This window comes from Tamandua tetradactyla, chromosome 6, assembly GCF_023851605.1.
Source record: "Tamandua tetradactyla isolate mTamTet1 chromosome 6, mTamTet1.pri, whole genome shotgun sequence".
Taxonomy (NCBI): domain Eukaryota; kingdom Metazoa; phylum Chordata; class Mammalia; order Pilosa; family Myrmecophagidae; genus Tamandua; species Tamandua tetradactyla.
In genome coordinates, this window is record NC_135332.1 from 145,759,594 (window position 1) to 145,783,533 (window position 23,940).

At 42.2% G+C, this 23,940-nt stretch overlaps 1 long non-coding RNA gene across 1 annotated transcript; it reads right to left on the reverse strand.

Moving 5' to 3' along the window:
* Window positions 1-14,980: 14,980 nt before the first annotated feature.
* LOC143686411 (uncharacterized) lies at window positions 14,981-21,613 on the reverse strand. The gene is made up of 4 exons (XR_013177125.1): window positions 21,456-21,613; window positions 19,816-19,913; window positions 19,346-19,452; window positions 14,981-15,265 (listed from the first exon to the last, which is right to left on the reverse strand). It is a non-coding gene; the product is annotated as an uncharacterized LOC143686411 (long non-coding RNA).
* Window positions 21,614-23,940: the final 2,327 nt, after the last annotated feature.

Sequence of the window (23,940 nt, forward strand, 5' to 3'; positions counted from 1 at the left end):
TCCAATTTATTTATTCTTGAGTGTGTGCGTGAATGAATGTGAGGAAAGTTTAAAGGCAGCTGTTAACTTCTGTTGTTGTACTAGGTTTGGATCGACATACTTTTGTTGGTGTTTCAGGGCTCTTCAACCTAGAAGACAATTTCATGGGCACTAATTAGACCCCTTCATCTGCTCAACTCTAGAGGAGCCTAGAGTTCACCTAGTTATGAGTTCCCTCTTGTGTATTGAATCAGAGGTTGGGGTCCCTTTAAAAGCAGAGACTGTCTAGACCCTCTTCAAACACTGAATCCCAACCCATAAAATAGACAAGCTCTGAATGACAGGATGGTGGAGGCAGGATCAGAGGGTGGGGTAGACAACTGGTGACCTCTTCTCATCCTCCTTCTCTGTCCCACAAAAGTTCAGGAGGTCTCTCTTTAGGACATGATTTGAGAACCACTATAGCAAAAGAATTCAGTGTATTTAGGGACTGGATAATCAGTGACACCCTTCTAGTCCTAGGAATGCATGTTCACATGATTACAGCGTGCTACACCGTACATGGCAACAAATTATCAGATGACTATAGATGGACTTTTCCAGAAGACAGTGTGGTAGTTAGGTTCAGGTGTCAATTTAGCCAGGTGAAGGTGCCTAGTTCTGCTGCTGTGGACATGAGTCAATGACATATGAAGCTCATCTGTCGCTGATTACATCTGCAGTTGGCTAGGGGGAGTGCCTGCTGCAATGAATGATGTTTGGTTTAATTGGCTGGATGCTTAAATGAGAGAACTCAATGCAGCATAACTCAGGCAGCTCAGCAAACCTCATCTCAGTGCTCGCAGCTCAGCTCAGGCCTTTGGAGGTGCAGAAAGGAATCACCCCAGGGAAAGCTGTTGGAACCCAGAAGCCTGGAGAAAAGGCCAGCAGAGATCACCCTGTGCCTTTCCATTTAAGAGAGAACCTCAGATGAAAGCTAGCTGCCTTTCCTCTGAAGAACTGTATGCTTTTAACAAAATAAGTTCCCTTTTATTAAAAGCCAGTGCATCTCTGGTGTGCTGCATTCTGGCAGGTTTAGCAGACTGGAACAGACAGTATGGTGCAGAACATGAGCTTTGGAACTATAAGACTTGGGTTCCAATCTTAGCTCTGGCACTTACTAGCTATATAACTTTGGGCAAATTATTCAACTTCTCCAAGTCTCAGTTTCCTGGCCTATTAAAATGGGAAATTAGCATCTACCTTAAAGAACTGTTGGGAAGGTTGAATGTGATGCCCATACAGTCTTGGCTGTAAGTAGGATTGTCCTGCTCACACGAATGTTCTCCACAAGTTCTTGTCTGGTTTTCTAGCACCCTTTGGCACCGTGGCCCCCAATATCCCCCTTGGGGCTCCTGGAGTTGGCAACCAGTACAATAACTGGTTTCTCAGGGACACACTCCTGATATTTGCCCTTGACTCAACCTATATGACCATGGGAAAAAGACACTTGGGCACTTCTCAGACTGGCCCTGCAGGACTCTGGCTGCTGGTGAGGGGAGGCAGTTGGTAGGCTCCTAGGAACTAAGGCTACCTTGGTGTCTGACCTATTTCAAAGTTTGCTTTCCTATTGGGAAGTGGGTTCTGGGCCTTACCTGAGCAGAGAGAAGATTCAGTGGCTTTACCCTCCACACCACAAAACCTTCCACCATTCATATTTGGGCTGCCCAGTTCTTTATTCCAAATAGGTATCTGCATTGATCACAAGCCACTGGGGGAAATCTGTAAGTCCTCATAGAATGACATGCACAGAGAAGAATATACATTAGATGGTACCCAAAGGTAAAAAGACCAAAAGATGTTCTATGTCATTATACGTTAGGAAAATGCATATTAAAACCACAATGAGATATTACTTCACATCCACTGGATGGCCAATATGATAAATCCATACAATGGAGTATTATTTAGCCATAGAAAGACATGAAATATTGATTCATGCTATAACATGGATGGACTTTGAAAACATGATGCTAAGTGAAAGATGAGAGACCCAAAAAGTTATATGGATGATTCTATGAATGTAAAATATCTAGAACAGACCATTTAAATGAAATTTCCAGGGTCAGAAAGCAAATTGATGGTTTCTTGGGGCTGGCAGGAGGAAGCAACAGGGATGACTGTCTAATGTGTATGGGTTTTTCATATGGGTGATTAAAAAAAAGTTTGGGAACTAGGTAATGGTGGCAATTGCACAACCTTGTGTATGTACCTAACGTCACTGAATTTTGCACTTTAAAATGGTTAAAATTCTAAATTTTGTGTTATGTGTATTTTACCACAATATAGTAATTTAAAAAATATATATATTTTTAAAAATTGAGGCAACTAGTTCTTCACTCCCTAGTGTCCCACACTAATAGCTGGGACATGTTGGAAAGCAGAAGAAAGGAAAACCTTCTAATCTAGCTGTATTTAGGAGTAGAGAACCTCAGTTCTTATGAAATCTAGCAGAAGCAACACCTCAGCTTAACACAATTTATGCCAAACATAATTGTTTCTCCAGCACATGTTCTTGTACTTCCATGATCTCATCAGAAGAGTCCGTTTTGTTCATTGTGAAGGCATTAGCTCACAGAAGTGAAAGGATGCATGTAAGAGTAATCGGGAAAGCAGGTTTGTCTAGCCCCAGCTGGGGAATATCAGATAAGCAAACAGATCTGTTAATGGTAGGAAACGGAGTCCAGCTCCACACACTAAGAGCGATTGGCCCAGCTATTAAAGAGTCTTTCCTCCTTTGAGGCCATTGTTTCTTTCCTATAGTCGACCAGGAAGATGAGATGTGCTTGAATTTTACCCGGAACATGGGGTGGAAAAGTAGCCGCATGTTCCAAATGTTTAGAAGCCTGTCAAGAAACAAGAATGATAGAATTTTGCAGGAAGGAGATGGGGAAGCAAGAAGCAAGAACCCCAGTGATTCTGAACCGGGGAAGCAAATGCTGCCTTCTCGGCTCAGCACTGCGGGCTTTGGGGCGGGAGGAGGTCCCTGGGCAGATGGCAAAGGCGTGCGGGGACGGCTCTCTGCAGCTCCCTCCAGCCCGCAGCTTGTCTCTCATCTACCAGAGGGATTTCATGCCAGTCCAAACTCACGTTACTGCCCTTTAATCAAGTCATTTACGTGAGAACTTACGTTCTGTGTGCCAGGCATGCCTCTTACATCCAGCTTACAATTTTCACCCTGTCTTCAGAATTGTTTCTGGGCGTTACAGAACCAATGGATGATAACAATAATAATAACTAAATACCAGAAACGCTCGCAGCACTGTAAGTACATTTTCTCATTTAATCCTCATAACAGGCCTTGAAGTAATTACTATTATTTTCACTATTTTAGAGATAAGAAAACTGAAGCTTGAAGTGTTAAAGCAACTTACCCATGATTACAGGGCTACATAGGGGACCAATGAAGCTGGAACTCCAGCCTAGAGCGTTTTGCCCCCACATCCACGCTCTCAGTTAATATGTCACGCAACGCAGCGGCAGCCAACTAGCATGTTTAAAGAGCGCTTACTAATAATAATGCTCAGCATCTCCTAACACTTCACGTTGATGATCTCACGTAAACACTTGCAGCAGTCCACAAGATAGGTATTATTACCATTGTATTATTATTATTATTATTATTATTACTACTACAGGAGAGGGCAATGAGGCTTTAGCGGTTCGGTAACCTGCCCAAGGTTGCCTGGGCTTTCAGGCAATGGGTATTGAATGCAAATCCAGGAAGTCTGGCTCCAGAGCTCACACTGTCAGTCACTGAGCTAAACTTAGAGTACAATTGGGATTTTCACTGACCCAGTGGTACACATACAGCATCTTGTCAATAATCTGAATTTCCAGGGCAAATCCTCTGTTCAGCAAGTTCAATTTTATACTTTACTGCGTAAAGTCCTTTCCGCAGGAGTACCATCAGACATCTGGCTAAATGCTAACAGAAATTTAGGGACAGTTGCATCTCTCCCCCTATTTATGCCTGTGACTGAAATATTTAACATGTGCCATCAGTAATTTACCAAGTGGAGGCAATCCTCCTTAGGTAAATCAAGGGATGAGAGCTTTACCTCCCATGTGGAACTTTGTTTAAATCTGTCTAAAGCGGGTATCCCCAACTCGGCCCTCATTCTGTTTCTCTTAAATGTCCTGATGGGATCTAAGCACTGTCACTAGGAAGACCAAGCTCTCAGAACAATGCTGGCCATTCTAGGTCCTGCCTCTGTGTCATAAGGAGCTTTAGGGTTTTTATCTCACTGAAGGACTGATCTATTCCAGGCTCCCTTCCCCTAGACCCAGCATTGCCTTACCTCTTCCAGACCTCTTGAGCTTTTGAAAAGGCCCACTAAAGCGTTTCTAATGTCCAGCTCCATTTCCTCTAGCAGGTTTGGGTGTATGTTTCCTACAGCCCTATCAGTACGAAGAATCTCAAGCCATTTCTGCTGTAATCTGCCTGCTTCCCAAATCCTCCCCATCAATCCACTGTAATATGATTCCAGATTTTAAAAATATCAGTTCTTCCGCACAAGTGACTGCAGAGCGCTCCACAAGTTTCATAATTTCTGTGTCCTTATCTCTTTCATGACACCTTCCCCTTTGGCATTTGAGGAAGAAATTACTTTTGCTTCCATAACCTTTTGTGTATTGTTAATTGTTTTGGTCCCCTTGAACACTTTGAAATGGCCAGCTGCGTCTTTCTTTCTACAACTGTGCTTTGTCTTTATGACATATGACCTTGGCTAAGTCAGTTCATTCCTTGGAACTTCAATTTCTTCATCTGCCAAGCAGTTGGACTAGCTCAGGGGTCAGCAATCTTTTTCTGGAAAAGGTCAAAAAGAAAATATTTTATGACTGTGAGTCACATGGGCTGCGGCAACTCCTCAACTGTGCTGTTATGGCAAGAAAGTAGCCACAGGCAAAGCATAAACGAATGAGCAAGACTGTGTTCCACTTAGATTTTATTAATGGGCACTGAAATTTAAAGTTCATATATTTTCACGTTTCATGAAATATGTTTTCAACCATTTAAAAATGTAAAAACCATTCTTGGCTAGCAAGATGTGTAAAATCAGACAGCAGGGCAGATTTGGACTTGATAATTCTCAATTTCCCCTTTATTCAAAGTATCACACTAATTCAAAACTGGAGAGAAACTTAGAAGCTGTGAGTCTGGTTGCCTTGTGTCCCAGAGAAGAAAACAGCGGCCAGAAAGGTAAAGTAAGCGATCTTGCTCACATAGCTGGCCCCTAAGCCACAGTTTAGACCCATAACAGGTGCTGCTGCCCTCAGTCTTGGCACCACCATGCTCTGTCCCTAGCGCATCAACACATAGGCTGTGTTCCATTTATTAGAAGAAGCTTATTTTAACGAGCTACAAGTTTGGGTATGACTTGTAGGAAAATATTGGAGACAATATTTTAGATCCTGTATTTAAGTAAAAACGTGGCCATGACCACTTCATTTGAATGAACGTATAAACTACTCATTTGTATAAAACACTAGACATTTTTTTGTACACGCTTTGTTTGTCGCTAGGATTAAGGGTAAATTAGACAATAGCACAAACTGACTCCCTGCAATTTCCAGATGCCCAACATTTATAAACTTTAAACTAAAAAAATATATATTTAAATAAATTTATCTAGAAAAATTTCTTGGATGAATTGGATAAAGTACTAAAGAGAAGAATAATCTCACACACACACACACACACACACACACACACACACCCCACACAAAGAGAGATAAAATCTTCATTTATCGTCCAAAGACTGATAAAATTAGAACAAATAACTTAAAAACCATCCTAGGCCAGCTGGGTTAGGTACATGCCAACTGTGCCCTCCAAAGAGCCCTACATGTATTAGTGATAAAAGCCTTGTTTGTGCAACAATTGAGTCAACCACATTGCAGCCAGATTAAAATGTGGGCCTGTATTTCAAAGTCTGTCAGTTTTCACCCAAATGGATTAACCAGGCAATAAGTCACATCACCTCCAAAACCTGCTTTTCCCTTTTCCCTTTCTGTTTGCTAAAAAGAGATGCAGTGTTTTGGATGTGTGTTGTGTTTGCACCGGATATGTATGTTGGGATAGGGGCTGGGCAACTGCTTTAATAATTAAGTGTTCTCCCTTCCCTTTTTTGGAGACTAGGAAGGGAAGCAAAAGTTGGGAATACGGAGGAATTTCATTTAAAACAAGTTTTAGCGTGGTAAGTGTAGAGAAGAGGCGGTGGCCCAGAAAGAGAAGCAATTTCCATCTGGAAACTAGGTTTATACTTCCTGAATCTTCACACTGTTTTTGCAGTTTTTAAGAGTCCTTAGCAGCCAGCTCTGGCAAGTACTGTCTAATAAACCAGGGAGACAGTTATTGCAAAGAGAGATGAGTGATACTTCATGTAGCTTTTAATATTGGTCCAAATCTTTCCACAGTCAGTCTGTTGTGAATTGCAGGCTTGCTCTCCTTTCTGAAAACTTCCCCAAGCCTTTCCGCACTCACACCTGGGAAGAAGAGGAATTGGGAGCTCCAGCAGCAGTAGCCCCAAATGATGTATGCTGGACATGGAGGTGACATTATACCTAGTCAGGCCTTGGTGATGCAGGGATTCTGCACGGCACACCAAGAGCTCCCAGCCAGGAGGCTGTGGTCCACCCTTATGTATGAAAAACTTAGCTTGCCGGTTGCTAAACCATTTCCCTACTGCTCCCCAGACCTTTCTGGAGGTCAAGGCTACATAAGTCTCACAAAAGAAAAGGATTCCAGCTTTGTATTTTGCAGAGAAGGACGTTAGTGGCTTAGCTTTTCCTCTAGGCCCAGGAGGTCTTTGAATTTGGTTTATGATCTCGAAGCTGGTAGCCTGCCTACTCTGTTCCCTTAACCACACACACCTCTCGGCCAACAACTTTAATGGAAAGCCTGGGGTGTCCATATCCACCAGTAACAAAGGCCTGTTCTTTCTCATTTTCTGTTCCCCTGGCTTTATTCTCGGGCATATTTGACTCCTAACCCCTCAGTATCCTCTCCCTTTTCCTATCAATTTCTAGACCTTTGGAACTTGATTCGTGTTCATTTGTTCATTTATTGTTTATTCAGGCCACCAATATTGAGCACTGCCACATGCTGGCACTGTGTTAATGCTGGGCAGACTTGTGGTGGAGAACAATTTAAAAGAGTTTCCTGTGCTCTTGGGATTTAGAGTCTAGTGATGAAGAAGACAGCCCAGAAACAATTTCTTAAGTACTTACATACTTAATATGATGAATGCAACAAAGGATACTAGCTCATTAAATACTTATAGAGCACCTACTAGTGCCAGGCCGAGGACACACTGGTGAACATGAAGGGAAGCCCCCTTCTCTAGTCTCATGGAAACAGACCATTAAGCAATCACACTCATGAATGCACAATTACAAACAGTATGTAACAGGGGAACTTAAAATAGTCCGGTGGTCAGGGATGGCTTCTGGGAGGAAATGGCATTGAAGCAGAGCCCTAAAGGGTTAGTAGGAGGCAATGAGGCTAAGCTAACTCTTTTGGCTTCTCTAGCATACACCCACCAGTGGGGGTGACCCCTGAAACCCACCTACCCCTACATGTCCATGGATATGACTTCCATATCTGCTTTTTGCCTTTATCTGGACTTGCAGGGAACCACCCATACTAATCAAACCCACCCCTGGGACTATGCCAAGGCACACAGAGGTATCAGCCTACTTGACCAACATCTCTGGTCCCTGAGAACAAGTTTCTGATATGTGAAACAAAGTCTGCTTCAGCTTTGCTCACCATTTAGCACAAGGCCTGCACGTAGTAGCCATCTACTATATATTATCATTGAATTTAAATAATTAACTTCACTTCTTTGATGTCTAGCTCTGATCTTCTGTGGATGGGGGTCTCTCCTCAGACTGCTCTCACATTTCTTTCTCTCTGGGGAGAACTTGCTGCTAACATGTTTCCATGGGCCTTAGCTAATTATTATCCACAAACATGAGGCCAATATTTAACTTATATTCTAGCCTCTGGGGTGTCTTATTGCTTTGATTAACGTAAAACCCATAACATCCATCCTTCCTTGCCTCCATGTGGAGAGTCCAGGAGATTAAGCTGGAGGAATGTGTATGGCTTGATCGACTTGCAACAAGATGAAGCTCGGAGAGCAAGAAGGGACAGGAGAGCCTTGCTCACTTGGAGGCAAGGCTCAGGGCACAAGCCCTCATTCTGTCTTCACCACGTATTCTTTTCAGTTCTTGCTTGCCTGAAGCACTGGCTGGGTTCCGTGAGCTAAAAAAGTTTTGAGTGACAGGAACACAAAGTTCTTGTTCCAGTTCTTTTCCTAGCAGGTCTCTGAGCAAGCCATTTACTGACCTGTCCTACCTCACAGTGAAAGAAGAGTGATAGAACAACCCTCCATCTGACCTCCCAGGGGGCTGAGGGGAATCCTCATTAGGATAAATTTGGAACCATTTAGCAAAAATGAAGTTCAGGGTCAGTACCCAGTGTGGCACCCAATAAAACCCTTGGCAAGGTGCGTTGTGGTCGGCTGCTGAGAGTATGGGGAATGGGATGGGGTAAGGGTGGGGACTATGCCTGGCAGTGGAGCTGGCCACTGTGTGCTCATTTGGAAGGCACTGCCTAGTGTTTTCTTCTGTTTCATGGCAGTATTTACGCAATGGGAAAGGGCTGCACAATCTGTATGTGCTGAAGTGGTCACCCAGTTCTCCTTTTGGGCTTTATTGAGGGACTATGATTTGTGTCCCTGGCCAGCAGGTGGGCGTCCCCTTTGATGCAAACAACCACTTCCTTTGAAGGCTTTCTCTGACTATACTTCTTGACCTGACAGCTTCCTTTTAGGCATCTGACTTGAGGTCCTCTTAGAAACCATCCAAACTGCTCAGGTTTGTGCTTAAGAAGAGTTCTATTAAACTCTATGTGTAGTATAGCCACATTTTGAAATAAAATAGAAAATTTAGGTTAATACATGATCCCACTAACCTAACACATGACTGCTATTAACATTTTGATGTATTTTTCCTATCTTTTTTGCCAAGTGAATTTGTTTTTATAATGCTTATAATGATAATGATGTGCATTTTACTGTACCCAGTTTTTTCACCAATATCATTACACTGATAAGAACATTTTTGATCTTATACTAGTAAGATCAATGGCATAGTTCTAGGAAAGAGCCTGAGCCACCTTAGGGTAGCTCTCTCTCCACCTACCGCCCGGAGGCTGGAGGCTGGCTTAAATCAAGGGTGCCTTCTGGGATATTGAGCCTGAGGTTAACTGCAGATCAATCAGGTGGTAGTCCATCATTATAGATAAGATTGCAGGTACAAAAATCAGTATCTCTGTAGAGCTAAATTTAGCAAGAAGGGAATATTTTAAGTAAACACTAAGGGAAGTTTTGTGGACTTTAAGAAGAGACTATAGGCAGACCTCAGGGAGGTCCTGGACCCTGGAAGGTCACCAGAAGCTCCTCACATTTATCACTACACACGCTTCATGCTCTCTCCACGTTCCTGAATATACGGTGGGTCACTCCATAGCTCCTGGGTTTGAATCACTATTAAAGATACATTTCCAGGTTGACTTTGGTTCTTAATCCCTATTCCAAATTCCAGAGAGAGAATCCAATGACCCTATTTGAGAGGTCTCTCTCCCTATTTTGCCAGTTATGGGCACAGGTCACCTATTACCAACTGATGGGCCTGCCTTGTTACTATCAGGATATGTCCCTGCCCCTTCCCAAAGTCACCCCTTCCAAATGTGCCCTGCATCCTATTCCTTCTCACTTTCTCAAGGACACAGCTCCTGTAACTATTTCCTCTCTCTTTTGCATCTCAATATCCCCTATCATTCATGTTTTTCCCATCAACAAACAGGCATGCTCTAATATCTTTTAATCTAAAGCAAACAGGCTCCCCTGAACCCCACATCTCTCTCCATTTAACACGCAATTTCTCTACTCCTCTTGAGTGATACAATGCTCAAAAGAAATGTCTGTATTGCTGTCTCCATTTCCTCATTTTCTGTTCTCTTCTCAGTCTCTTCAGTTGGATGTACATTCTCCCAGTTCCACCAAAGTGGCTCTTGTTAAGGTTCTCAGCAGCCTCCACCTTGCCATATCTCTGTCCTCATCTAATTCAGTGAATCAGCAATATTCCAGACAGCTGACCACTCCTTTCTTGAATCAGTCTCTTCTGTTTTTGAGGATACCACATATAGTACATGCTGTGGTGTATTACGCAGATTTCCGCTTTATGACCAAGGAACTCATTCCTCCAGGTGCTGGAAGTACTGGTGGCTGACTGCTCACTTCTCAGACCGGCTGCAGAAACTGCCCTCAATTAAAGGGAGCTGCTTCAGCCAAGCTGACGCTCCTTTCCTGGGGACAGCCCACATCCAAGGACTGGTTGATGTGGGACCCAAATGCCTTCCTCCAATTTGAGACAACTCTAAAGGGCCCTCCCAGTTCCCCAGCTCCCTCTTTTTTTTTTTTTATTAATTAAAAAAAATTAACAAAACATTTAGAAATCATTCCATTCTACATGTACAATCAGTAATTCTTAATATCATCACATAGTTGCATATTCATCATTTCTTAGTACATTTGCATTGATTTAGAAAAAGAAATAAAAAGACAACAGAATAAGTATTAAAACGATAATAGAGAGAAAAAAAAACCTATACCTCACATGCAGCTTCATTCAATGTTATAACATAATTGCATTACAATTAGGTAGTATTGTGCTGTCCATTTCTGAGTTTTTATATCCAGTCCTGTTGCACAGTTTGTATCCCTTCACCCCAGCTCCCTCTTGGGTGAGGGAGTTGTCTGTTGCAACAGCATCACATTACGGCTTCTCCCTCTGCCCAGCCCTGCTTCCCTCCCTTCCTCTTTTTCTCTCTCTCCTTCCTTCTACTCACTCTTTTTTTTTATTAATTAAAAAAAAATTAACTAACACAACATTTAGAAATCATTCCATTCTACATATGCAATCAGTAATTCTTAATATCATTACATAGATGTGTGATCATCATTTCTTAGTACATTTGCATCGATTTAGGAAAAGAACTAGCAAAACAACAGAAAAAGATATAGAATGATAATACAGAGAAAAAAACAAAAATAATAATAAAAATAAATAAAAAAAGGAAAAAAAACAAAAAACACAAACAAACAAACAAAAAAAAACTATAGCTCAGATGCAGCTTCATTCAGTGTTTTAACATAATTACATTACAATTAGGTATTATTATGCTGTCCATTTTTGAGTTTTTGTATCTAGTCCTGTTGCACAGTCTGTATCCCTTCAGCTCCAATTACCCATTATCTTACCCTGTTTCTAACTCCTGATGGTCTCTGTTACCAATGACATATTCCAAGTTTATTCTCGAATGTCGGTTCACATCAGTGGGACCATACAGTATTTGTCTACTCACTCTTGGATTTTCTTTTCTTTATTTGTATTAACTGGCTGCTACACAGATGAAAAATAGAGAATTGATAAGATAAAGACCCCACTTTGTTTTCCTTAAAATAACCACACTAGCCAATGATTGTATTCAAGGAGTCCGATAATTCAAGTATTCCGATAGCAAGATGGATTTTACCCATTTGGTCAAATGATACATTTATTTTTCCATAAGCCATTAAGTAAATAGTATTAATCCCTGAGCACAAACCTGAAGACTTGATAACAAATCAAACCAGTGATGATGAAATAATATACTTAACTGCCATTTTGTTGAAAATTCATTTAATTCATCTTTAAAATAAAGGCATTTTCCTCTTTTTAGACCAAAAGTTTGGATTTGCAATAGCTGCAAAACTTCTAGATGAGAAAGGGGAAATAGAACACTTTAAAACAAAGAATTTCATACTCTCAACATCGAGAGGAAATTGGCTTCCTAGACTGTTATGAACAAATGGGATCATCTAGAAAATCAGAAAATAGCTGTTACATAATGGAATATTCATGTATTGTAGCATATTAAAAGCACATACACAACCAGTATTGGTGTCTTAGTGTAGACAAATGTGCCATGGTATATAACATTAGGAGAAGCTGGGTGAAGAGTATAATGGAACCTTGTGTACTACCTGCAACTTTTCTGTTAAATCTAAAATTAAAAAGTTTAAATAATACACACTTTAATATGTAAGCCTAATTTAAGTATTCAAGTATTGAGAGGAGATACTCTGTGATGCTGAGATTGGGTCTTCAGCCATCCAGAATATAGCTGTGTATGCTGAAGTAAGAAAAAAGGTTTGTGATCTATTATAAGCTCTCATGGATTTCTCATACAAAAGTCAGATTTGCCATGTAACACATTTCAGTGGCAGGCATTCATAATGGTGCTCTTGGATGATAAAGAAATATTGAAATTATTTTTGGTTTGGGTAGGAAATGCTTCTTAGAAGTTTCTGCCCATCTCTGCTTGCAATCCTCCTCACAGGTGGAAATGCAGTAGAAAGTCCAACATGGGCTTTAGAGTCCAACATTCTCCATCATCTGACCAAAGGACAATTCCTTAACTTTTTGAGTTTTCATTTCTCTACCTATGAAATGAGAATAATGATCCATATCCTTCAAGGGCTATTGTGAGGGTTCTGAATTGGATCCTTTATAAAACAGCTACCCAAAAATGTGGCACTCAGTGGGAATGGAGGGTTCAGGTATATAGCAAGTACAGATGGGACTGTCTGAGGTTTAGAGGGTACTGCCCACTGAGTTGTTTCAGGACTCCCTCTCGGTTTTGTCCCTGATGAACAATGGGCTGATATGAATCAGGTCAGTGACACTTTCTGGTCCCACAGCTCAGGCTGAAATATAAACAGATTAGAAACTCTGGCATCTTGTGATTCTGCCTTTTGGGCTTGAGTTTTTGGTCTTCTCTCAGCATTCTTTCTCCATTTTGGAGTTCTGTAGGGCTGGTAGAAGAGATGGGCTGGGTTACCACGGCCTTCTGACTCCAACATGGTGGTGGGGTGTTCAGACTGGCTTTGTGCCCTAAGGAGAACACTTTTTCTCCACAAAGAGTTTCCTTTGATGGATATTTCCTGACTTTTTACACCATATGAATAATGGTGTAAAAGAGGACCAAAGAGGCCATTACCTTGGTTTTAGCTTAGGCCAACTGTCCTGCCCATTTTGGGAAAAAGAGTTCTCCCCATTCCATGAAGTCTGAATTGGCTCATTAGGGCCAAATGAACCATGTGGTCGTGGGGACCAATGCTTGGAGCAGCATCCCATCTGCAGAGCTCCCTCAGAATCCTCAGTGGTAGGCAACTGGTAGAGAAATCTCTCATGAAATGGTATCTTGAACTACTCCAATGTGCAGACCTTACTTGACTCCCTAGAGTGTTTGTTTTGTTGTGTTTTTTTTTTTTTTTTCAGTGGAGGGGGTGGCCTACTCTGGTTTTTAGGATCAGTTCATATCCCTGATCTGGGCTGAGCTCTGGCTTATCAGTGTTCCTATACTATCCTCTAAGCCTTGCCTCAAAGACCTGGTCTCAGCCTCTTGCTTTCTGTCTATGGTCCAATGTCCTGGCAAGAATAGTGTTTCCTATGTCTTAGAAAGATATCTGTTCAAGATGGCTCAAAGGACAAAAATTGATGTTCAAGGAACAAACTATCGGCTATCACAAAAAGTCGTGAATGTAGGATTTCTTATAGATTCAGATATAAATGAGGACACAATAATCAAGAATACTTTTCCTAAAAAAAAAAAAAAAAAAAAGAATATTTTCCCTCACTATCCTTGCATAACTTGGCAGTTTTGCTGGCTTCCCTTGCTAGCACCCATCACTTTCCTCCTTCTTACACTTTGCCTTTCATTTTCCAAGTCCCCGTTCCTGTGCTCCTGTGCCAGTTTGAATCTGTTGTGTACCCCAGAAAAGCCATGTCCTTTTATCCTCATTCAGTATTGTGGGTGGGATCTTTTTTATTGTTTCCATGGAGATGTGATCTACCCAATTGAGGGTGGTAACCTTTGATTAGATGGTTTCCATGGAGATATGTCTTCACCCATTCATGGTGGGGTTGCTTACTGGAACCCTTTAAGAGGGAACTATTTTGGAAAAACCTTTAGAACCAACAGAGCACACACAGTCACAGGCCTTTAGAGATATAGAAGAAAATGCCCCCGGAGAAGCAGATGGATAAGCCTAGAGAGAAAGCTAGCAAATGTTGCCATGTACCTTTCCAGCTGACCAAGGTGTTCTGGACCCATCAGCCTTTCTTGAGTGAAGGTAACCTCTTGTTGGTGCCTTAATTTGGAAATTTCCCTACTCTTAGAACTGTAAACTTGCAACTTAATGAAGTCCCATTTTAAGAGTCATTCCATTTCTGGTATATTGCATTCCAGAAGCTTGCAAATTAAAACAGCCCCCAGCCCCCACTACTTTCTGGAACTTAGAGCTGATGAGCAGTCCATTTCCTAACATATTTAAAACCAATTCTCAGCTGCCAGTATCTCATTTCTGATCGCAAATTTAAAGCAACTTTTCAAGTCTAAAAATATGATAATAACAACTCATAACATTTTGTTGACAGCCAGAATCCTGATTTGAACCTCTTCTAAAAAAGAAGGCAACATCCAAACAAAGTGAGTCATAAAGTCTTCTCTGCAACTGCCAACACCCAGCTCATCTCCTCTCAGGAGGAGGGGGCAGGTTCTCCTTCCTTCTCCCTGTCACCCCCATTCCTGCAGTTTCCATGGACACCTCCTCTTTAAGTCAGTGGCTTTCTTAGTCCCCATTAGTCCCTTTTATTTGTTCCTTTTTACTTCAAAACTTCTCTTTCCAGTGTGACTCCTCCCCTTCCCTCGGAGGAGAGTTACCAAGTCTTCTGGCGTCAAGGATCCTTTGCCAATACCTACCTCCCCCGATCAGTGGGCACCATGGAAAGTGAGTGAACAGACACTTTACATTCTCTCTTAAAGGCTAGTGGAGATATTGGGCAGGGAAATGGGAATTTTGTGCACAAGGAATTAACAGGAATTGTAATTGGTGACTAAAAATAAGATGGGGCCACTGTTGATGGATCTAAGGTGAGACAAGCCCCGTGATGGGGCAGAAATTAAACGAGGCTTTCTGGAGGATCATAGTGGAAGGCAGGGAATGGCTGGTAAAATCTTCAGACACTGCTGATTTACACATGTTTTTAAGTTGCTGCTTGTCTTATGCTTGACTACAATCTCTTCCTTTGCCCCCAAACCTTCAGTAACAGTCTGGCAAGCTGGCGTTACCTGGGGGGAAAGGAGAGGGAAGAGGAGCTATGAGGACTCAGGCAACAGCAGGGGGGCCACATGCAGACTGACTAGGAAACCTGCAGTGCCCATATAGTCACAGAGACCTTGAGGAGGTACCTGGACTTGCCAGGATACAATACTCGTATGGGGCCTGATGAGGACTGGGAATCAGGCCAGAATTGGGAGGGTGGAATTACGTGCTAAGGCAGGACTTCTAAAGTCTTAGTTGACTGGGGCAACTCTATGGACCATATGTTTTGAGATGGGGGTGGGATAATTTGAGATGTAAATTAAGAAATTTGGTTCAATAAATATTTGTGGAGCATCTAGTAAGTGCCTGGCACCATCAGACCCAGCCAAGTGGGAGAAACAACACAGAAATAGACCACTTAAGTATGATACAATCAAGGCCACAAAAGTGATCACAGGATACTCTCAAACATTAGGGACTCCCAATTTAATAGGCCAAACCTTTGACCTTGAGACTTGCTCTTATGAAACTTATTTCTGTGACAGAAAAATAAGGCTACCTATGATTATGCCTAAGAGTTACTTCAGAGAACATCTTTTGTTGCTCAGATGTGGCTTCTCTCTCTCAAAGCCCAATTCTACAAGCAAAATCATTACCATTCCCCACTACATGGGACATGATGTCCAAGGGTATGTCTCCCTGCAATGTGGCACGTGACTCCCAGAGATGAGACTGGCTCTGACACCATGGGACTGACAATGCCTACCTGACCAAAAGGGAGGAAAAAATGTAACAGAATAAGGTATTAGTAGCTACGAGATTTCAAATAGAGTTGAGAGGCTATTCTGGAAATCACTCTTAGGCAACCTTCATATAGATATTGCTAATTGCCGCAGTATGCCAAGTCCCAACCAATATCATTCCTGTAAACCGTAAAGAATACCCAGGGCTCTATCTGAGATTCTATAAAAGTTTCATTCACTAAGTTTATTTTTCAGAAACCTAAAACCTCCAGATGGTTCCTAGACCAGAAAAGTCCCGAAACCAAGATTTATCAGTCTCTCCAAGAACACAAAGTAGTTGCATCCCCTACCCCATAAGGTCAACACCCCTTTTCAACATGAAGAAATTAGAATGGCCACTATCCAAATATCCCTAAGTTTGGGAGAAGGATCAAATGAAAGGGAGGAGCTGTAACAGAGAAGATAGGATTTAACAAATGAGTATGACTACTGAATCATTATATTGATATTTTTAGTCTCCAGTGTCTTAGAGCAGCTAGAAGGAAATACCTGAAATTGTGGAGCTATAACCCATATCATACTTTGAAATTTGTTCTAAAACTACTTGTTAAAATGTCCTTTGAACCCCTAGAATGAGCTGAGACTCAGCATCAGGGGATTGAGAAAACCTTCTTGACCAAAAGGGGGAAGAGTGGAATGAGACAAAATAAAGTGTCAATGGCTGAGAGATTCCAGAGTCAAGAGGTGATCTTGGAGGTTATTCTTACACATTAAATGGATATCACCTTGTTAGTCAAGATGTAGTGGAGAGGCTGGAGAGAACTGCCTGAAAATGTAGAGCTGTGTTCCAGTAGCCATGTTCCTTGAAGATGATTGTATAATGATATAGCTTTCACAATATGACTGTGTGATTGTGAAAACATTGTGTCTGATGCTCCTTTTATCTGCCTTATCAACAGACAAGTAAAATTATACCTTATCAACAGATGAGTAAAATATATGGAATAAAGATAAATAATAGGGGGAACAAATGTTAAAATAAATTTAGATTGAAATGCTGGTGATCGACGAGGGGGAGGAGTGGGGGATGTGGTATGTATGAATTTTCTTCTGTCTTCTTTTTATTTCTTTTTCTGAATAGATGCAAATGTTCCAAGAAATGATCATGATGATGAATATGCAACTATGTGATGATATTGTGAATTACTGATTATATATGTAGAATGGAATGATCAAAAGTTAAGAATGGGGTGGGCCACGGTGGCTCAGCAGGCAAGAATGCTTGCCTGCCATGCCCAAGGACCCGGGTTCGTTTCCTGGTGCCTGCCCATGTAAAAAAAAAAATTTAATGTTTGCATTTGTTTGGTGTTTTTTGGTATTTAAAAAAGTATTTTTAAATGTCCTTTGAAATGTATTGCTTTTTTGTGTATATGTTACATTTCACAGTAAAAAGTACTATGGTGGGAAAAAAAAGTGATCACGGAATGCTATGCAGGACAAAATTGGGGGTAGGGAGGGATTGGACAACAACCACGAAGCCTTCCTGGGTGAGACCGTGACAGGGTGAAGGATGAGTAAACCAGGCAGAGCAAGGTGGGCTGATTTTTCCAGGTAAATAGAAAAGGGAGAACAAAGATGCATGGGGGCTGGCTAATTCAAGTCAGGGGTAGGTGAGAGATGGGAGAAGGGGTAATTATGGTCAGGGAATGTGAGAGGCATCTTGGGGAGGTTGTTTGTCCATCCACAGTCCATGTTTCCCCATAAGAATCTTCTATGATGGAGAGTTTTCACAGGCCCTGCTGAAATGAGAAAAACATGGACATCTACCTAATTTAATATCTTTTTTTCTAAAATTATATTTATTTTTACTGTTTGGTTATAATGTCTTTTCTTTTATGAAAAGATAGTGATTCGTACATGCTCATTGTTTGAATACCTTAGCTGGCAAAAAGGGAAAGTTGATGAATCTACATGGCTCTCCAGTATAATTTTGTTTTATCTTTTTTATTATTATCATTTATTTATTTATTTACGTGGGCAGGCACCAGGAATCGAACCCAGGTCCTCCGGCATGGCAGGCAAGCATTCTTGCCTGCTGAGCCACCGTGGCCCATTTTGTTTTATCTTATTTTGTTTTGTTTCACTTTCTTATAAACTGCCCATGGGGATCCAGAGATCTGAGGGCAATAGCTAGATGTTAAAGCAGGGGAGCAACACACCTTTGCATTTTAGAGAGAAACCGGTTAGACCCTGAGGCAGGCTTTGGGAAGGTGGGGCTGGGACATGAGGTAGGTCAGGAGGTTAGAGCCAAAGTCCAGATGTAGAAGAGGTCTTGACCAGACAGGATGCAGAGGACAAATGCAGGAAATATTTGAGAGACTAAAGCACAAGCCTGACTTGTTCACCTCTGGGTGCCTGGAGCCTAAGACGATGCCTGCCTACTTGGTCAACATATGCTTGTTGATGATGGATTAGACGTGAGAAGTGAGAGATGGAGAGGGCAGTCAAATGTGAGTCCAGGCTTGTGTTGCTTGGTGGATGGTGAGTCCCATCACTGAGATGGAGAAAAAGGAAGAGAAATGTGTTTGGGAGAGAGAAGAACTTCTGCTTTGGGGTGTTGGGAATAAGGGGCTTATGGACCATCCAGACAGAAAGGCACAGTGGGAAAGCATATCCAGGTTTGAGCATCCAGGAAGAGGTAGAGGCTGGAGTGGGACTTCAGAATACTTCCTGATACGCCAGGATGCAGTCAGGGGAAAGGGAGAGAATGCTGCCACATGATGCTGAAAGAGATCTCTGACATGACTACAAAAGTTCTGACGCAAACAGAACTTTTTGTTTTAACTTTATCATCTAGTATAACATCGATATAAAGCAAAGAAAGAAAATAGCAATAGTTTTCAAAGCCCTCCTCAACAAGTAGTTACAGGACAGATCCCAGAGTTTGTCATGAGCTACCCTACCATCCTCTCAGATTTTCCCTTCCAGCTGCTCCAGAATATAGGAGGCTAGAAGGCTTAAATACTTTTTTATCACTGCAATTGACTTCTTTCTTTTTTGTGAAAAATAACATATATACAAAAGAAGCAATAAATTTCAAAGCACAGCACCACAGTTCTAGAATGTATTTCAGAGTTTGACATAGGTTACAATTCCACAATTTTAGGTTTTACTTCTAGGTGCTCTAAGGTGCTAGAGACTAAAAGAGTTATCAATTTAATGATTCAGCAATTATATTCATTTGTTAAATCCTGTCTTCTCTGTATAACTCCACCATCACCTTTGATCTTTCTATCCCTCTCTTTAGGGACCAGCAAACAGAATTTTACTGAATATTCCAGAACATATTAGTATGAAAAATACCTGTGGTCAGAACACAAGGCTGGTACTGTTCCTTCCTTCCTAATTCAGAGCCTGCAGGTTAGTCTGGTTTCTCTTTCAAGGTCGATGTGATGTTTATTCTCATCTGACTTTATTGCAAAAACAAAAGGGAAAAATAGGTAAGTAAATAAGCATTTGATGGATAAGAGGAAGACACTTTTTTTTGGAGCCTTTGCTATTTGGCAGTCACTGTGCAGGATACTTGAAGTATGCTTTCTCATTTCATCTTCACAAGAACTCTACTGGGCAGCATTATTAGCTCTTACAAAGAAGGGAACTAAGAGTCAGAGAGATTTTACAACTGATCTGTAAAGTGGTGGAGGTGGGATTTGAACCCAAATCTGTTTGGTTTCAAAGCCCTTGGAAAGGCCCAGCACATATTCTGATTTCTCATCTGTCATTTGCTGCAGATCCCATCAGGCAAGCTCAGAATCTGAAGAAACTGTATTCACCTCAAAAGCTGCACTTCCGGCCTATTTGGGTCTTGATTTGAGAGGTCCCTAGGAAGGAATCCTCCCCAAGTTCTCCACCATCAGATTATTCTATTGCCCTGGAAGAAAGAGTAAGGAGAAAGGAAGAAAAAAATCAGTAAGGGCAAACGCATTTACTCCCTGAGAGCACTGACAAAAGACAGCAATGTTAGCTTATCAGAACACCTCGATTATCATCAGACCGGAGACCCACAGAGGTCATCCAGATCAGGCTGAGCGCCAGGGCCCCTCCCTTTCCATCGCCACCTTCCACCCACCAGCTGTGGTCACTGCATGAACACAAAGGGCAGGATCCAGCCAGCAACTGGATGCTCGCCATCCCTCAACCGTCCACTCAAGCCCTCCTCACTTACTTGGAGGTGTGGGAGAGGGGAGGGTTCTGGGAAGGAGTTAAATAGGGGCACTCAGCCAGCATTTGGGGGGACATATTGTAAACCTGGGCTACAATACCACAGAAGGAGCTGCTTTGAGGTTTATTCATTCATTTCTTTCTCCTTTTCCTTTTTTTTTAAAGTTCATTTATTTAACAAATATTTTTCAAGTGCTTGTTTTGTGACTGGCACTGAGACTGTTAGAGGTGAATAAAACAGGCACAGTCTTTTGCCTTTGCAAATCTTATAGTTTCAGGGGAGAGGGTAGATAATAGACAAAAAAACCTAAAATAAATATCTAAGAAATATGATCATTGCTTTGTGGGGACGGTGGCACCATATGTCTGGGAGTCATCCATGACCAATGCCACCAAGTCACCATGTTTGGGAGGCAATGGTGTGAGAGTGAGGTGCCCTGCCGAGCTTGCTTGAAAAGACAGCTCCAGCTGAACCAGCTCACAATGCCTGAGCAATAACATGCCAACAGCGGTCTGTGCTAAGAGAGACAGCCCTTCTAGGAAACTGAAGGTGGCCTGAGAAGATAGTATTTGGCCATGAGAGGGGAATCTTAGAAATAGACGGTGTTGGTAAATACAGCTTCTATCCTCTTTCTTTCATCCTACTTTTGGGCAGGGATGAGAGAAGGAGAAATGTTCACAAATACCAGTGTGGTATATTAGATGGTTGGATGTTCAAAAATATTCACCCCTTGCCCTTCACCTCCATGGGAGGAGTATATTTCCTTTCCCCTTGAGTTTGGGCTCAGCCATGTGACTTGTTTGGGTCAATGGATTGTTAGCAGATGTAACACTAGCCCAGACAGTTGGACTTGACCTGCACCTCTCTCAGGGCTATAAAAAGAGCTTTCCCTGCCTGGAGAGCTGCTGCCCCTGGGCCTGGGTCCCAGAGTGAGCACACCAACCCAAACCCAACCCGTAATCAGGAACCCAGCCAGCCGGAGCTGCAGCTCAAGGCAGTCACAGCTGAATCACAGTAGATTTGTAGACTCGTGAGCATGAAAATAAGTTCTTGCTGTTTTAAGCCATTGAATTTTGGTATGGTTTGTTATACAGCATCATGTGGCAGTAGCTCATTCATGCAACCAGTAACAGTGCCAACAGGTGGTTGGGAGAGTTAGCCCCTCTTGCCCAAGCCATGCCAAAACAATCTAAGGAGAAAACAATGGGCTTTCTACGCAAATGGTGCATCAAGGAATCTCTGAGCAATCACCTTCCTATCAGGATACTGACTCTCAGTTTCCACTTCTGAGTATAGCTTCTGCCTCTGAAAGAGAACACAGACATATGGTCAGGCTGTGCAGGAATGGCCATCTCCAGTGGCACAAGAGACACTCTTCATGACTAGTCCTTAGCTTCACGGTGGCTTTTATTTACATGGTCCAAAGCAGAAGCTTTCATTTCCATTGTGTGCTGATGAGGTTGAATCCTGGTAGGGTATAGATCAAGGTAAAGCAAGTCCTTCCCCAGTCTTGCCTGAAGCCTGTCAACTAATAGCTTTGCAAGAAAGGCAAAGCAGAACACATGTATTATGGATACCTATTAGTACAAGGATGGGGTCCAGCATGGAAGGAGAATTTCCTAAGGAAAGGAGAGTCCTGTGGAGACCTTCAGTCTGAAGGGGCTGTCATTTCCTGCAGAGCAAACAGGTTGTCAACTTCCATCTCTCGACACGGTCCTGAAACGCCATTTGAGGTGTTTAGAGAAAGACTGAAAATCAGCTGCCAAAAACACTAGGGATAATTGGTATGTCTCTCTGGTTATGTGTTCCTTTCATCCTTCTCTCCTGGCAGATTCGCTTTCCATGATTTGCATCACATGTGGGGGGTGAAAGACTGACACTAAATTTCTGCCCCCCTATGTTGGTCTCTCTATCCCACCCTCCCTTCTCCTCCTGTCCACTCTCCTCTCCCCTCCTCTCCTCTTCCTCCTCCTCTATTTCTTTTCTTCTCCTTCTCCTTCATCACTGTTATTACCTTCATCACCTTCTTCTTCCCTCCCTCTCTCCTTCTCCTTACCCCCCTCATTTCCTAAGCAATAGACTCTGATTGGTTTTCTGTGGGTCAGATGGATATCTGGGGTCCAAACACCTGGATTAGGTTGAATAAGTGCAACAACAGGGAGCCTGCTTCCTGTGAATGGGCTTCCCGTGGAGTGGAAACTGAAGGAGGCATTGCTCACCGAGCAAAAATCCCCAGGGCAGCTGATTCTGGGCAGGGCTATCTCAGTGGCTCCTTTGTGTCTCTACAGCATCTCATGCAGTGCTGAGCACACATATGTGATCAGAAACTGTGGATGGATGGATGACTGGTTGATTTCAGTAGCATTTTTATACTGTGAAAGAAAAGCTACTACAGCTCTGATAATAAGACCAGATCCAAGGTAGCGCTAGAGGACCGAGTTTTCTTGCCTCCTCAGGTAACCCTGGGCAGTCAGTTAACTGAGGAACAGTCTCAACATGGCAGCCAGCATGTTTTTTTCCTCTCTCTTCCTTATACCTCCTTTTTTTCCCTGCCCCTTTACTTCCCACATTTCAGAGACTAAACTGCCATTCTTCATTTCCACCTGTGCTTTGTCCCTTCCAATTCCCCACATAAGGGGAAAAAATCAAAGGGAAACAGTGGTAATGCTTAATCCAGTTCTGGCTGTAGCACACCCTAGCAGGGCAACCGCAAACACATTACTTGATTTCTTAGTACTTTAATTTCTTCAACCTCAAAAGAAAGGATGAGAGAGTTTGCAGCCTATATTCCCAATAAGCAGGGGCAGCCTTAGGGTAGGAAGGCTCAGCAGAGGGCAGGACACTGAGGAGGTGGGTTAGGAGGGGGCTCAACTCCAGTTTCAACCAACCAAAATCCTAAGATTTTATAATAACAGCCAAATAGATCTAAGATTTAGAGTTCAGCTGCCAAATAGGACTAGTTGATCTCCAAGGTTCTTTCCTTATCACTTAAGAATTTTGTTAGGCTGCAAGAAAATGGTTTAAAGAGGCTTTAGAATAAGAGTAAATAGAACGTAAATTCTATTTTACGTTAATGTAAAAGAAGTCTGGAGTTCAGGGTTAGGGTAAGTTTGGGTAACTGCCCCACATCATCAAGAAGGACCCTGACCTTCTTTTCTCTTCCTGCTCTACCATCTCAGCATTGACTACTGGCTTCCATTCTCACTCTTGCCTCATAGTTATGAGATGGCCACTGGAGCTTTGGCCATTGCCCCCGTATTCTGAACAGGAAAAAAAAGAGAAAGTTGGAGAGAGGTTGGTGGGAGGGATGTCAGCTACCAACTAACCAGTTCTCTTTTTAAGAAAATTTCTTGCTAATCCCAGACACTAGCTTCATGTATATTTTATTGTCTAGAACTTAGTCACATGGCCACTGCTAGCTGCAGGAAAAGCCAGGAAACATAGTTTTCTAGCTATGCACTTTTCTTCTTCCCATAAAATCAGGGTTAAGTTGGTAAGAGAATTAAAAAAAAAAAGGGTTTATTGAGCAGACAGCTCACAGTCCTATCAAAGTTCCCATTTCCACAACATTGGATTTGTGACCTGCTCAGTTGCTCAATCCCTCTAGTTCCTATGGTTGTCTAGACTTTGACAAGTGTGAGTGTGTGTGGGGGGCTCTGTTTCAATGGGTTTCTTTGCTATGGTTCTTAGCGATGCCTTGCATAGCACTTTCTTTAGAACCATATTAAAATATGTC